Source organism: Coturnix japonica, chromosome 1, assembly GCF_054131305.1.
Source record: "Coturnix japonica strain WE chromosome 1, WE-NBRP24, whole genome shotgun sequence".
NCBI lineage: Eukaryota > Metazoa > Chordata > Aves > Galliformes > Phasianidae > Coturnix > Coturnix japonica.
Genome location: NC_140663.1, coordinates 114,848,559 through 114,861,288, shown reverse-complemented (window position 1 = coordinate 114,861,288; position 12,730 = coordinate 114,848,559). Strand labels below are relative to the sequence as shown.

The window sequence follows — 12,730 nt, the reverse complement described above, 5'->3', positions numbered from 1 at the left end:
CTCCTTCTCTGGAGATATTCAAGACCTGACTGGACGCCTACCTGTGTGATGTGGTGTAGGGAGCCTGCTTTGGCAGGGGGGTTGGACTCAATGATCTCTAGAGGTCCCTTCCAACCCCTACAATTCTGTGATTCTGTGAATCTGTTCCATTACCAGCAGTATGTACTTTGGGTTTAAAAAAGCAACAGCTTAGAAAGCGGGAAGTTTTGTGTTTTCTAATGTCAGCACATTTAATGCCATTGTATATGGCCAATTTGACTGTACTTGGTGAGTGATGGCTTTGTACATCAGGTGTGTCTTGCATAGTGGGTGTGTATGTATGTCTAATCTAGAGGGAAATAAAATAATAAACTGAAGAATATTGGAGTCTCTAGTGAAATTGAAGGGATTTTATTTTAGTGGATGTTTTTGGTGTTTCGTAGTTTTTCTCCGTGGAAGTTCCACAGCACATGGGTAATGCCAGCAAAGGCGAAGTTGATTATACGTTTGTGTTGTGAACAATCAACAGATCCAGTTATAGATATGGCCTGAAACTGCACAAACTTACTTGGCACGTGCAGAAGACTTCTAGGATCAAGCCTCCTATGATGACAGTACAGATTCTTGGCAGGTTAGGTCAATATTTTCCAGCCTTTTCCGAAGTCTGATGGTGTGCGTGACTTGAGCTTTAGGACTGAAAGTCAGTATTCTTGTAGTTTTGTGTGTAAGAGAATGTGGTGTCCGTTTCCTCTCCTGTAGCTTATGCAAGCAGTTGGGTTTTTGTTTGTTTTTGTGTGTGTGTGTGTGTGGTAGAACTTCCACTATCTATTTCGAATGCCGTTCTTATCTGAATTCTCACAGTGTTCTTTGAAGTTTGGTTGGCTGACAAACATCATGTCCAGATTTAGAGCCCAGTTTCTTTAAAATGTGCAGAGGCTGTGTTTTTGTTTATATTTTTATAGGACTAACATGTTGCTGTATGAAATGTAAAACTTAGAGATTAGAGATCGCAAATACATGTTTTGAAAGGGGACTGACTTAGGTTGGGATTAGAGCCTGTGACTGCCTTCAGGGATGTGCCTGCAGCTTTTCAGGCCAGCCAACATTGGAAGGAGTAAGAATCCCTGTAGCCACAGCCACCCATACAGCACCTGGCAAGCAGAGGCAGGGTGCTCTTGTCACTGTCCATCTGTGTGCTGTGTAATCTCAAGACTCTTCTGCCTGCTGTGGCCTGCATTAAAAAAAGCTCAACGTGCTGAGCCCAGCACCTGATGCTTGTCTTTTGCAGAAGGGTTACCAGCATTGTGTCCTCTGGCAGGACCACGTGCAGACTTTCCATCCAGCAAGGGGGGACCTCACACCCTTTTACATCTGCTTGGAGTCTGAAGCTGTGCTTCCTCTGTTCCCTTTGGAGTCTCAGCAGTGCAGCTCTCCTTCTTTTGCATGGAGCCTCCTAGCCAATGAAGCAAAGCCTTCTTGAGTCCTGCCTCTGCTTTGCTGGGCACTCACCAAGCTCAGTTTGAAGGCAGAGGCCTGAAAGCACACAGCACAGTGCTTCTTCTTTGATGCTCATCATAGACATAAACATCAAGGTTTTGCTGCTCCTAAATGAAAGCAAAAAACCTATCTAGGATGTGTGTGCCTGTGTGTTGGTGGCATGGTGTATGTGTTTCTCTTTTGGCTTTCTGATTTTCTCTGGGGTAGCAGTTCTGTGCCTGTCAACGGTAAGAAAAATAAGGCTGAAAGAGCATTAAGTTTGGTCTCATTGTAAAAACAAGTTTTCCACTTCAAATCACAGAATCACAGAATGACCCGGGTTGGAAGGGACCTCAAGGATCATGTAGTTCCAACCCCCCTGCCTGGCAGGGCCACCAAACATACACCTTTACTAGATCAGGTTGCCCAGGGCCCCGTCCAACCTGGTCTTGAACACCTCCAAGGACGGGGCATCCACAACCTCCCTGGGCAGCCTGTTCCAGGGCCTAACCACTCTCCTAGTGATGTTATATGTTAGTGATAGTGATCTTTCATTTGATGATGCTGGCATTTTATAATTAGTTCCCATTCTATAGTTGCTTTACATGCATGTATGATTGAGCTGTTGGCGTTGCCTTTGGTCTTTGGAAATACATACAGTTACTTCTCTGGCGTCTCAATCAGAGCCAATGTCTTGCCAGCCTATTTAATGCACTAACGTATGTGATAAAGTGTGCCCCGTGGCCTGAAACATCGTTTATGTATTTGCCAATTGCCTCAGCCATTTGATTTCTGTTTGTGTGTGCTGCGTTTGGTTTGGTTGAATTTATTATTGATTTCAGCAGTTTGCAAATATTATACTGACAGACCGTTTCCTTCTGTCTCCTTTGAGCCAGTGTTTTACCCTCATTAGTCTATGGATGTTTTCTTTTGAATGTTGGCCAAATGCATTCATAAAAACAGCACAATTAAAAGGAAGGAGAAGTATGAAGGCTGTTTGACCTATTAATTGTTAACAGCATCGTGAAACTGCCTTTTAGTGTTAGGCTGCATCGTTCTCTCTCTCACTGTGTGGCGTGGAGTCTTGATGCCGAAAAACATAACAACGTATTTTCTAAGTCTTCCCTTCTGATTCTGTCAGGTCTTCTGAGCTTCCAATGGTACACAGCCATTTTTTCGGATGATACAGTTGCCATTTTCTTGTTTTGTACATGGTTTGGTTTGTTTTTGAAGGCCGAAGCTGCTGGGTGAGTAACAGCAGTCACAGCTCTCGCTTCTCTAATTCAGTAGTTTCAAACCACAGCTCACGAGCTGCTGAGGGACTCACCGCCTCTGTTTGAAGAGACGTGGGGGAAAAAAGGAAGTCTATGTCATTCTGTGCATATTTACTATTCAAGGTAACCTTATAGGTCCACAAATTAAAGAGATTTAAAAACCACCGATCTAATTATACCGTAAACTTCTTAAGGACGTGATGATATCTTATTTTTATGGCTTACAACTTGGTGGGTGTATATATCAATATACAAGTAACGATCTCTGTTTTTGCAGAAGGTAATTTATACCAGCATTAAATTTTGGCATCAGTTTCGTTACATTGTGTAGATTTCTATGAAAATAACCCTCCTGTTTTGTAGGGCTGCGATCTGTGTTCTCTGACAGAACCCCGGTCTGGCTGATCTTTAATTGAACAAGGGATAGCCTGGAGAGCAGCGCTTGGTTTCTCTTAGTTTGTGGTTACCAGATCATTGATCCAGCAGGCCTGCTCAGCTGATTGCTCATCTTCTTGGGGCTTTTTAAGATTCCTGGTCTTGTGCAGCTCTGGTTTTGTTTCCAGCCATTTATGTGATACCATCACTTTTCAATAAATCCAAATTCTTGCATCTTAAAACGTCAAGAATCTTGTTGTTGGTCTCGTGTTTTGGTTCTTTTTTATTATTACCACATTTCTGCTCTCCCATGCTTGACAGCAGCGCTCCATGTTGATATTAGGAGGGGTTATGTAGAGGAGGTGAGAGTGGGGGTGGGAAGTAAAACAGGCTCTGGCTGTTTACACATTCCAGGCAACCATAGATCTCCTCTCTTTGAAGCCAGAAATATTTTCCTCTTTACTATCAGTTTTGCAGATCTGGGGTATTTGGGCGCACAGCCAATAGAAATAAATAGTAACGTGTTAATCTCTCTGATTGAAATGTACTCGTAATAAACCACGCGTTTACCTTTTTGAGCATGTGCATGAGAATAAAGGTTAATCTCGCTCTGTAATTAAAATATGACATTTTTAGAGATACTGAAAATTAGGGTAATCACTAGAGTTTCTTCAAGAATTGCCTATAAAAGGACAAAGTCGATTTTTGAGTCCTTTCTTCTTGCTAGTTTTGTTCCAAAGGGAAAGCCTCACAAGCAGAATATTCTTGCTAATTAGGTTTCCTATTTTCTGCATGATATCCTTTGGCTCAGGGAGCTGACAGTGAGGCTCTTTTTCTGATTTCTATGTAATATATCTATCTAAAGCATTTTCTTTTCTCATTTATTTTGGAATGTGTCTGGTCTGCTTTGTGGTCTTCATTCGCTGATTCTGGTTTCCAGCACTTATATTTGAGATTTCTGAAGAAATCAGATACTCAGTCATCCACCTGCATGCCTCTTTTTTTTTTTTTGACTGTTTGGAAAGTATTTCTTGTGGTCTACACTAAAATACAGACCGAGCAGTCAGCCAGATGAATAATGATTTCTTCCAGGTTCTGCATAATGTAATAAACAGACCTTCTGTTTATTATTATTTATTATTAGTGTTTGTATACATGTGATTTCCTTCCCTGAAGCTTGCTTTCTTGGTTTCTTAAGGCTGTCTGCTGTGTATGCTGTTATTGGTTTTCCCAAGTGGTGCAGTAATGCCACTTCATCACTCCGGCGACTTGCTTTGTCACTGGCAGCTGATGTGGTGCAACTTGTTATTATTTCTGCTTTCCAAACCAAATTTGCTGCCCTCCAGAAATACGAGCATATAATTATGTCACAAACAAACCAAGACATTCCCACTGAGATAACAGCTGTTTCCTTCATTCTTAAGTCCATCCTAGGAGATGCAATGCAAAAGGTAATTCAGGCCGCGTTATTTTTTTTCTTCCTAAAGACATTTAATGGCTCACCACTTTCTGCATAGTTGTGGCTGACATCTTGTCTGTGTTTAGAGATACATTTTCTGCTTCAGCTTGAACACCAGCAACTTGAGGAAGCACATGGTGGTATCCCTTTCTCGACTAATTTTTTAGGGCCATAGCACTGCTCTGCCACGTAGCAACTGGGATCTAAAGCCAGAGGTGGTTGGGGGTTGCTGTTGGCCAGGCTGCCTGCACCTTTTTATTTCTGTTCTGTGACTCACACTTGGGATGATTTGTATCCTGGCTGTGGCTCATGCTGGTTGTAGTGTTAACATTTGTGTCTCTAGCACGTGTACTAGTTGGGTGCTTTCAGAGGGCAGACATTTTCAAGCATAGATATCTGTAAGTAGTGTGGTGTTTGGAGGCTTTGAGTATGGATGGCTCCAATTGTAAACAGGGGCATCAGTGGCTGCTTAGTGCCCAGGTTCGAATCCCCCGTGGCACAAGTGGTAGAAGTGCCGCTCTGCTACATAGAGGCTTGAATCCCGGGGGCTGGACTCGATGTTCTCTTAAGGTCCCTTCCAACCCGCACGAGACTGTGATACTGTGAATAAGTCATTACTCTCAGGTGTTTCAGTGTAGCGCTGCATCATAAAACTCTGACAACATGGGACCATGTTCCTCTTTTTCACCTAAATTAGATCAAATAGCATTTAAAAAGCATTTTTAAGAAATATATCGTACTGAGTGATCATTGCCACTCTGTACGTGGGTGCTGGTTTTCTGTTTTCATGCGTTTCTTGAAAGAACAAAGTTTGGCGTTCTGTGTTTGAGGGCCTTTACTATAACTGGGTAACAATGTCTGCTTCCAGTGTGTGTTCAGTTTCATTTCATGTAGCATTTCATTCAGCAGGAGGATGTCCTACTGTTGCAGGAGGGGTTTGCTTTAGTAGTTGTTACACATATTTGCTACCTTAAAAGCCATGAAAACTTATTTTGTAATTGAAATAGTTGCAATTGGGAACCTTGTTCTTTATTAAGCAAGCAAAAACACTAAAGAAACGAGAATGCCAGATATAGTCTAATGCAAAACAAACTACTCCAAATGCTTCTCAAAACGAAACAGATTTACAGATTACTTACATTTATGAATATCTAAATATGAGTATGGTCAAATAATGATCTCCACCACATAAGAAGTCTAATTTGCATAGAACAGACAAGAATAGGCTTGGAGGTGACTTTCCATCCAAGCAGCTTAGAAATATCAGAGTGCTGCTTTAAGGACAGATAACGTTTAAGTGAATTTGATGTGAAGAACAAACTGTGATGAACTGTTTCAGACCACAGAGGGCTTTAGAACCTGTGAAATTGTAGCTTCCTTCTCACTTCTCTCTTTCTTTGTTAAGAATATGGACATGTATGAGGCGTATTCTTGGCTGCTTAAATGTCAGCAATTAATTTAAAGCCACAGAACCTGTAAAATGAAATCATGCGCGTGCATCTAAAGCTTATCACCCTTTTTGCTAGTAAAGCCAGTCTTTTACAGCAGACTGCAATATAGCAAGCTTGCATTGTTGACCAAACAAAACAGGGATGAGTTGTACAACAGTACAGATATTACTGGATTTAAAATTGTTCATCTTTAATTATTTCAGAAAGTATTTTCTTAGGATTCTTAGCTACGAACCTATCTGATGCAGTAAGAAGAACAGTAGGGCCTGTCAAAGAGCGTGTGATGTGTGATGGAAGGAGGCCATTTTAGTACTTCATTTATTTCTTCAACCCAAGCCAGTGAATGGAATGTGTGCGTTTATGTAGTTATATCAGGATCCAACTTTGTGTCTTCATGGTTTTATGTTCACATTTGGGGAAAATATGGGTAAAGATGGTTGGTAGTACACTAGCAAGATTCTGTTTTGAGAGACATTCATAGGTAAAAATAAGCTTAAAAAGAAAGATGTATTTGGCTCTTACAGGAGGAGCACCTCATTCAACTGACAGATTTGTATTACTTTTTTGCAACTGCTGTTTAAAAGAGGTTTCAGTCATGATTGGTTTCACAGTTTTTGAACTCGTTAGTTTCAGAACCTATTCTAGGCTTGTCTGCTTCCTGTGAAGAGTAATGTTTAGTGAGATGTGGGTATATGCCACACCACACTGGTAAGAAATATATTGAGTTGTTTTGGTCCTGCAGCTCACCCTTTACTTATTAGGTTCTATGTTCCTTTTGGGGGAGCGACAGGTGGGAGGAGAGCAAGAGAAGCAACCAGCAGCAATGATATGAGGCCGTTGTACTGGGGAAGGAGGCATGCGTGCTACATTTCCCCCAGGTTTCATCTTTCACAGCGTTCCTATCAGTAGTAGATCTAATGGAGGCTGGTGGTGTGCCTTCCTCATGGAAAGTGTGTGTTTACAAAGTGCCAGTTGTCAGCTCTTAGCTGGGAGGTGGCTTTTCCAAAGGAGGAAATTGGTTCTGAAGTGGTAATGAATTGCTACAAATTGTCACCGGGATGAATGATTTAAAAAAAAAAACCAAACAAACAAATGAAAGGAAACCAAAACAAGCCGAATAAAAACACCATTGACATCCCTCACCAAACTGGAATGAAGCAGATGACAGACTTGTTACTGAGCCCTGAAGGTTGTCTTAGGGCGTCACAATGTGAATTGATCCTCAGTTGTCTGCTTTATGTGTGAGGGAAGCAGAGTGAACTTGTCATCAAAAACATTCTAATAAGAACGGCCGCTATTTGTGATGATTCTGGTACATTTACGTGTATGTTTTGGGAGAAGGAAAATGACATCCTGGTGTCTTCAACTCTTCCAGATCAAAGAATAGCTATTTTTCTTCTTTCTTGAAGTAACACATCACATCCTGCTGTTGGACTGCTGAGAAGATACACTTAATTTTTCAGTAAATATGATTTTTTGATTATTATTTTACAAAACTCTGTTAATGGCTCAGGAGAAATGCCTGCTTGCACTTGCACTTTGAAGGGTTGCTTCCAAATAATCTCTGTATCTAGCAGTCTGAATTCTCTATCTGTTGGCAATAAAGAATCTGCAAGTAAAAGCAAAATGTGTATGTTCTAAACATTGTCTGGTCATGGCTACTTTCTCCTGCTCTCGTCCTTAGTGAAGCTTATCCTCTTTGGAGATGAAGGAGGCCTGTCACCAAGGGAATGAAATGGTTATTGTGATATTTGAGGAGTAAGACAAAAAGACAAGGGTATGCATAGCAGAGGAAGTTTCAGTTGAAGGAAACAGTTGGAAATATTCAGTCTAGCTCGTCATGTAGGGGAAAAAAAAGGAACTCATGTAGTCTGCAGACAGTGTATAGATAGAGCTGATGAGTGATTTACATAGGTTGTTCTGAAATAGCCACCTTTTTATTTCCGTGGAGTCTACAACAGATACAAAGAGCACAATGATGCTGTTTGAGCAAATTCTTAGTTACAAAGCATCGATTTTCAAATTAGTCACCACTATGAGCTCTGCATTTTCACCAGCAATGATCAAGAACCTGCATGCCATGTTTGTAACCATCGACCCCAACTCAGTTGACCCACTGTTGCTGACTCCACTGCTGAAATGCACTACCCATCACCTCACCGTGCTCACATCCACTCTTCAGTCTCCATAGGCATTCAGCAAGCATCAGGGAATGTCAACAGGTGCAAAAAGATTCAGTTCCATGTGTTTCCTTTATATGCACTTCCATGTCAGCTGCCATTTTGTCAGGCTGCCCCTCTGCTGCCATCTGTCACACAGCTCCGGTCTCCTGACTTGTAAGTGCCTTTGGGGACAGCATGGCTTGGCTGATGGATGCACCTCTTCCTGGTTGAAGAGCATGAGGGAAAAATTTTATACTGGGTGTTTTACTTTGGCAAAATGACTGTGTCAGGAGGTGTTCTGGGAAGCCAGTGAGGTGACTGATGCCAGCAATAGGAGGCAGCAAGGCCTCCTACCTCCTAAGGTGGAGCTTACCCACCCACTATGGCTAGTGTTTGATGCAATTAGTTTTTATTTACTAGGACAGCCTTAATAGGTTTCACTTATGTACCTGGGTTTTATTGCAGTTTAGCCCTCTAAATACCCAGGAGGCTTCTAAAATAACAAAGATACTATTAATTAGGAGTTAAAAGGAATGTAAACTTTTAAACAGAATCACAGACTTGTAGGGGTTGGAAGGGACCTCTGGAGATCATCGAGTCCAACCTCCCAGCCAAAGCAGGTTCCCTACAAAAGACAGTAAATTCTTCAGTAAACAGTAATTTCTTCTCTTTTTTTTCCCTCAACGCTTAATGCATTGTTCAATGCATGTACCTATTTAAAGCTGCATCTCCACTGTTGGAGTCACACAGCAGCTGAAGTATTTTGACAAGCACAATCTGAGGTTACTGAAAAAAGAAGCACCCAAAAAATGATGTAATTCTGTTTTCTTCTCTTCTCCTTCATTTTTTGTTTTGCATATTTGAGACACTGTTGTCACAGTCAGTTTCATTGCAGTCTCCTCTAAGGCCACTGGATTTCCCATTCTGTCTGTTGATTGTTTGACCCAAAAGCAAGCGATAGTTTTTAAATGGAATAAATAACGTGCAATGCATTTTTGAAGCAATAAAACCAAATGTAAGAACTGGGACTGATTCAGCTTCTAAAACTAATTTACTTCACTTGTTGAGCAGATTTCACACTGCCACTATCACTTAAGATGGAGGGAAAAGGGAGACAGGAAAAACCAGCAACAGCTAAATAAAAGATGTTGCAGCTAAAAGCCCAGATAGAATGTGTTTCTGTCATCTGTGCTATCAGAAACAAAAGAATAAAGACGTTGTAGTCCAGTGCTGGACTACAGACTAGACTCTTCTGTTGTGAGATGAAAATGTATCTGGGTTATTGTACTTTCAGCAATATATTTGTCTATCTGCCAGTGGGTGCATACCAGATCAGTTACAACTCCAGTCCAAATCCAAATTGAAGTTGGCACAACATAAAGGAAATTTCAAGACAGTGGACTGTGGTAGTCCAGAGCTTCCTTCACTGTATATTTTTGTTAGTTCAAAATTACAACAGGTCTGGAAACAGGCATATTAGGGTCACCAGCACAATATGGTGTTCTGTTCTAATAACTCAGGTTTTTATTAATTCTTCCTACTTAAGCATCGAATAAATCAGCGTTATTGCTTTTAAAGATAAAAACCAATTGTCTGTTGAAACTGGAACTGTGCAGAATGGAATGCTAGCACAGACTTGTTCCTTGCCTGTTGGTTTAGATGTAGTATTTCCACACAAGCTGTATGCAGTAAGCCGGTGGTGGAAACTGAGTAACCTACAAGGAAGCCTAGAGGACAGTGATCATTGCTTACCATCAGTGGGGAATTGCATGAAAAGCACTGTGCTTTTTCCTCGTGAGATGGCCTGACTGACTGTGGTGGTATAAAATTTTGTTTTGCTCAGCTGGTAAGTATTGGCGTTTTACTGCATCTTGGTTTGTATTGCCTGCCTGTAAGAGTATGAAAAGGCTGAGAGGAAAAAGAAACTGAAACTATTGCTCTGTGTGTGCTGGACACGTTGAAGGCAATAGCTACAGTGATTTTCTGCCTGATTTCAACACTTAGTAGTAGAAACTGGGGTTTGTATGGTGAAAGCTAAATAGTAGGCCTGTCCAGATACTTTTTATTCCTTAATGCTTCTGAGCTTGGGGACTGTGAGTTGGTAAGCGCTGCGTATCAGAATGTTCTGAGGATTTCCTAACAAAAGTTTGTGTGCTCCTCATCATCTCTGTTCATCCTTACATCCATTAGACAGCGTCAGCTGTGTCTGACAGAACGTTAATGCTCTCAAAGATACTGAGCACCTACAGGTTTTGTGAAAATCAATGTTGTAGGAGATGGAGACCAAAGCGATGCCACTCCCTCTCGAGACAGGAAGAGCACAGCTCATAGAACAGCTTTTTGATTCGTTATGTGGGCTGCAGTCTCAGTGAACTTAATGCAAATACTACAGCAAGCACCTTTGTTACAGAAGGGGTATGAACTTATTCTTTTTAAAATGTGCTTTTAATTGCAGTTGTGAAACATAGATAAAAAAGGCAGAAATCCATCAGTTAAATATTTTAAGCCCATCTACTCATGTTTTAAAAGATTAGATTTTTACAGATGAGATATTCTTAGATAAATGAGAAGAGCATATACCACATGCTAGGGGCACAAGGCAGCTTCTTAAGTTGTAAGTTTAAAGCTTTTTGTTTACGATACAATGTTTTGAAATCTAATGGTGTACTGTATTTGCTGTGCTCTGTATCGTTACAGAAATAGTATCATAGAATCCTTAGAGTTGGAAAGGACCTTTAAAGGTCGTCTAGTCCATCTCCCCTGCAGCAAACATGGACATGTCGTGCTAGATTAGGTCACCCATGGCCATATCCAGCCTCGCCTTGAACGTCTCTTGGGACAGGGCATCAACCATATCTCTGGGCAGCCTGTGCCCGTGCCTCACCACCCTCACTATAGAAGACTTTATATCTAAACTAAATCTTCCCTCTTTAAGCTTGAAACCATTTCCTCTTGTTCTGTTACAGCAGATCCTGCTAAAGAGTCTGTCTTCTTTCTTATAGCTGCCCTTTAGATATTAAAAGACCGCTATCAAGTCACCTTGCGGCCCTCTCTTCTCCAAGCTGAACAGCCCCAGCTCTTTCAGCCTGTCCTTGTAGGAGAGGTGTTCCATTCTTGGGATCATTTTTGTGGCCCTGCTCTGGATGTGCTCCAACGGGTCCATGTCTCTCCTGTACTGAGGACTCCACATCTGGACACAGCACTCCAGCTGAGGTCTCGCCAGCACAGAGTATAGAGGGGCAGGATCACCTCCCTCAACCTGCTGGCCATGCTTCTTTTGATGCAGACCAGGATATGGTTGGCTTTCTGGGCTGTGAAGGCACACTGCTGGCTCATGTCAAGCTTCCCATCTGCCTATACACTCAGGTCTTTTTCAGTAGGGATTGCACTCAATCCTTTCATCTCCAAGTCCCTGTTTCCACTGTGCATTTTATTCTTGCTCTTCAGTTTGATCAGCAGGTTCTGATTCAGCCGGGCTGGTCTCTTGCCTTCCTTTCCTGACTTGCCATACCTGGGAATGGAGAGCTCCTGTGCCCTGAGGAAAGCCTCCTTTAAGATCTGCCAGCTTTGCTCTGCACCCTTGCCCATGAGGACAGTTTCCCAGGGTGTTTTGCTGACTAACTCCCTGAAGAGCTCAAAGTTAGCATTTCTAAACAGGTACAGAATACTCCATTGCTGTGCTGGTTTGAAGAATCGGCAGATAAATGTATTGTCAGGCAACCAGAAAATGTGTAACTAATTAATTCTTCTTATACTGTTAATTTCTGTAATAGTTGCATGAGGACTTTGTTACTAGGCTACGTACAGAAACATGTCTAAATTCCTTTGAGATACAAGTGTGCAGCGTGCAATACACAAAGTCTTACTAGTTTATAGACTGTTTTCATTTTAACTCACAATAGCACTGTGGATTTGCTTTGTTTTTATGTCATTCTGTATTCCGGTCTGGCTGGTATTTCCAAGTAGAGCTTATACAAAACAAAATGCCTACCTCCACCAGTACATAGATTTTTTAAAACTATTCGCTGTATGGTTCTCATCCAGATTGGCCCTTTAGGTGTGGACCTACTGTTAGTCTTGTTGAGAGCTTAGCATCTCATAGGTCAGGCTGAAAGTATGCCCTTTAACCATGAAAATCATAGGAGAAAATGAAAAAAAATGCCCAGGCATTCCTGTAGACCACAGCTTGATAGAAAATCTGACTGTAGTGTGGTGATGTGACAGCTCAGGCATTTTGGAACATCCAGCCTTGGCAGTAAAGTCAAGGAGTTTGTCAGAGCGTGTTCTTGGTACTGTTTTCCAGGCGTAAGAAGCATTGTGCATCAGTAATGCAAACTGTGCGAAAAATAACATTCTCTGTGTGTGATATCTTAGTATCAGTTGTGTAGATGGTATATTTTTTGCTAGTTACTCTGGGATATTTGGCTTTTTCTTCCCCTAGTTTTATTCAGTTGTAATCTGATAAAGCTTGGCTCATTTAACTGTCCCCTTGCTACAAGCCAGCCAGTATGAAGTGGTTTGAACAGCATTTTATTTGGGTTGTAAGAACTTCTC

The 12,730-nt window shown here is 41.5% G+C and overlaps 1 protein-coding gene across 7 annotated transcripts in view; it reads left to right on the top strand.

The window, feature by feature from the left end:
• The window catches only part of TBL1X (transducin beta like 1 X-linked), a 190,131-nt gene that overhangs the window by 8,342 nt on the left and 169,059 nt on the right, over positions 1 to 12,730 (top strand). Inside the window, exon 2 of one of the 7 annotated variants that reach the window (XM_085532134.1) lies at positions 2,597 to 2,702. The exons of the other annotated variants lie outside the window; for them this stretch is intronic. The gene's annotated coding sequence lies outside the window, so the exon portion shown is untranslated. The remainder of the gene's footprint in view (positions 1 to 2,596; positions 2,703 to 12,730) is intronic. 7 annotated transcript variants of the gene reach the window in all.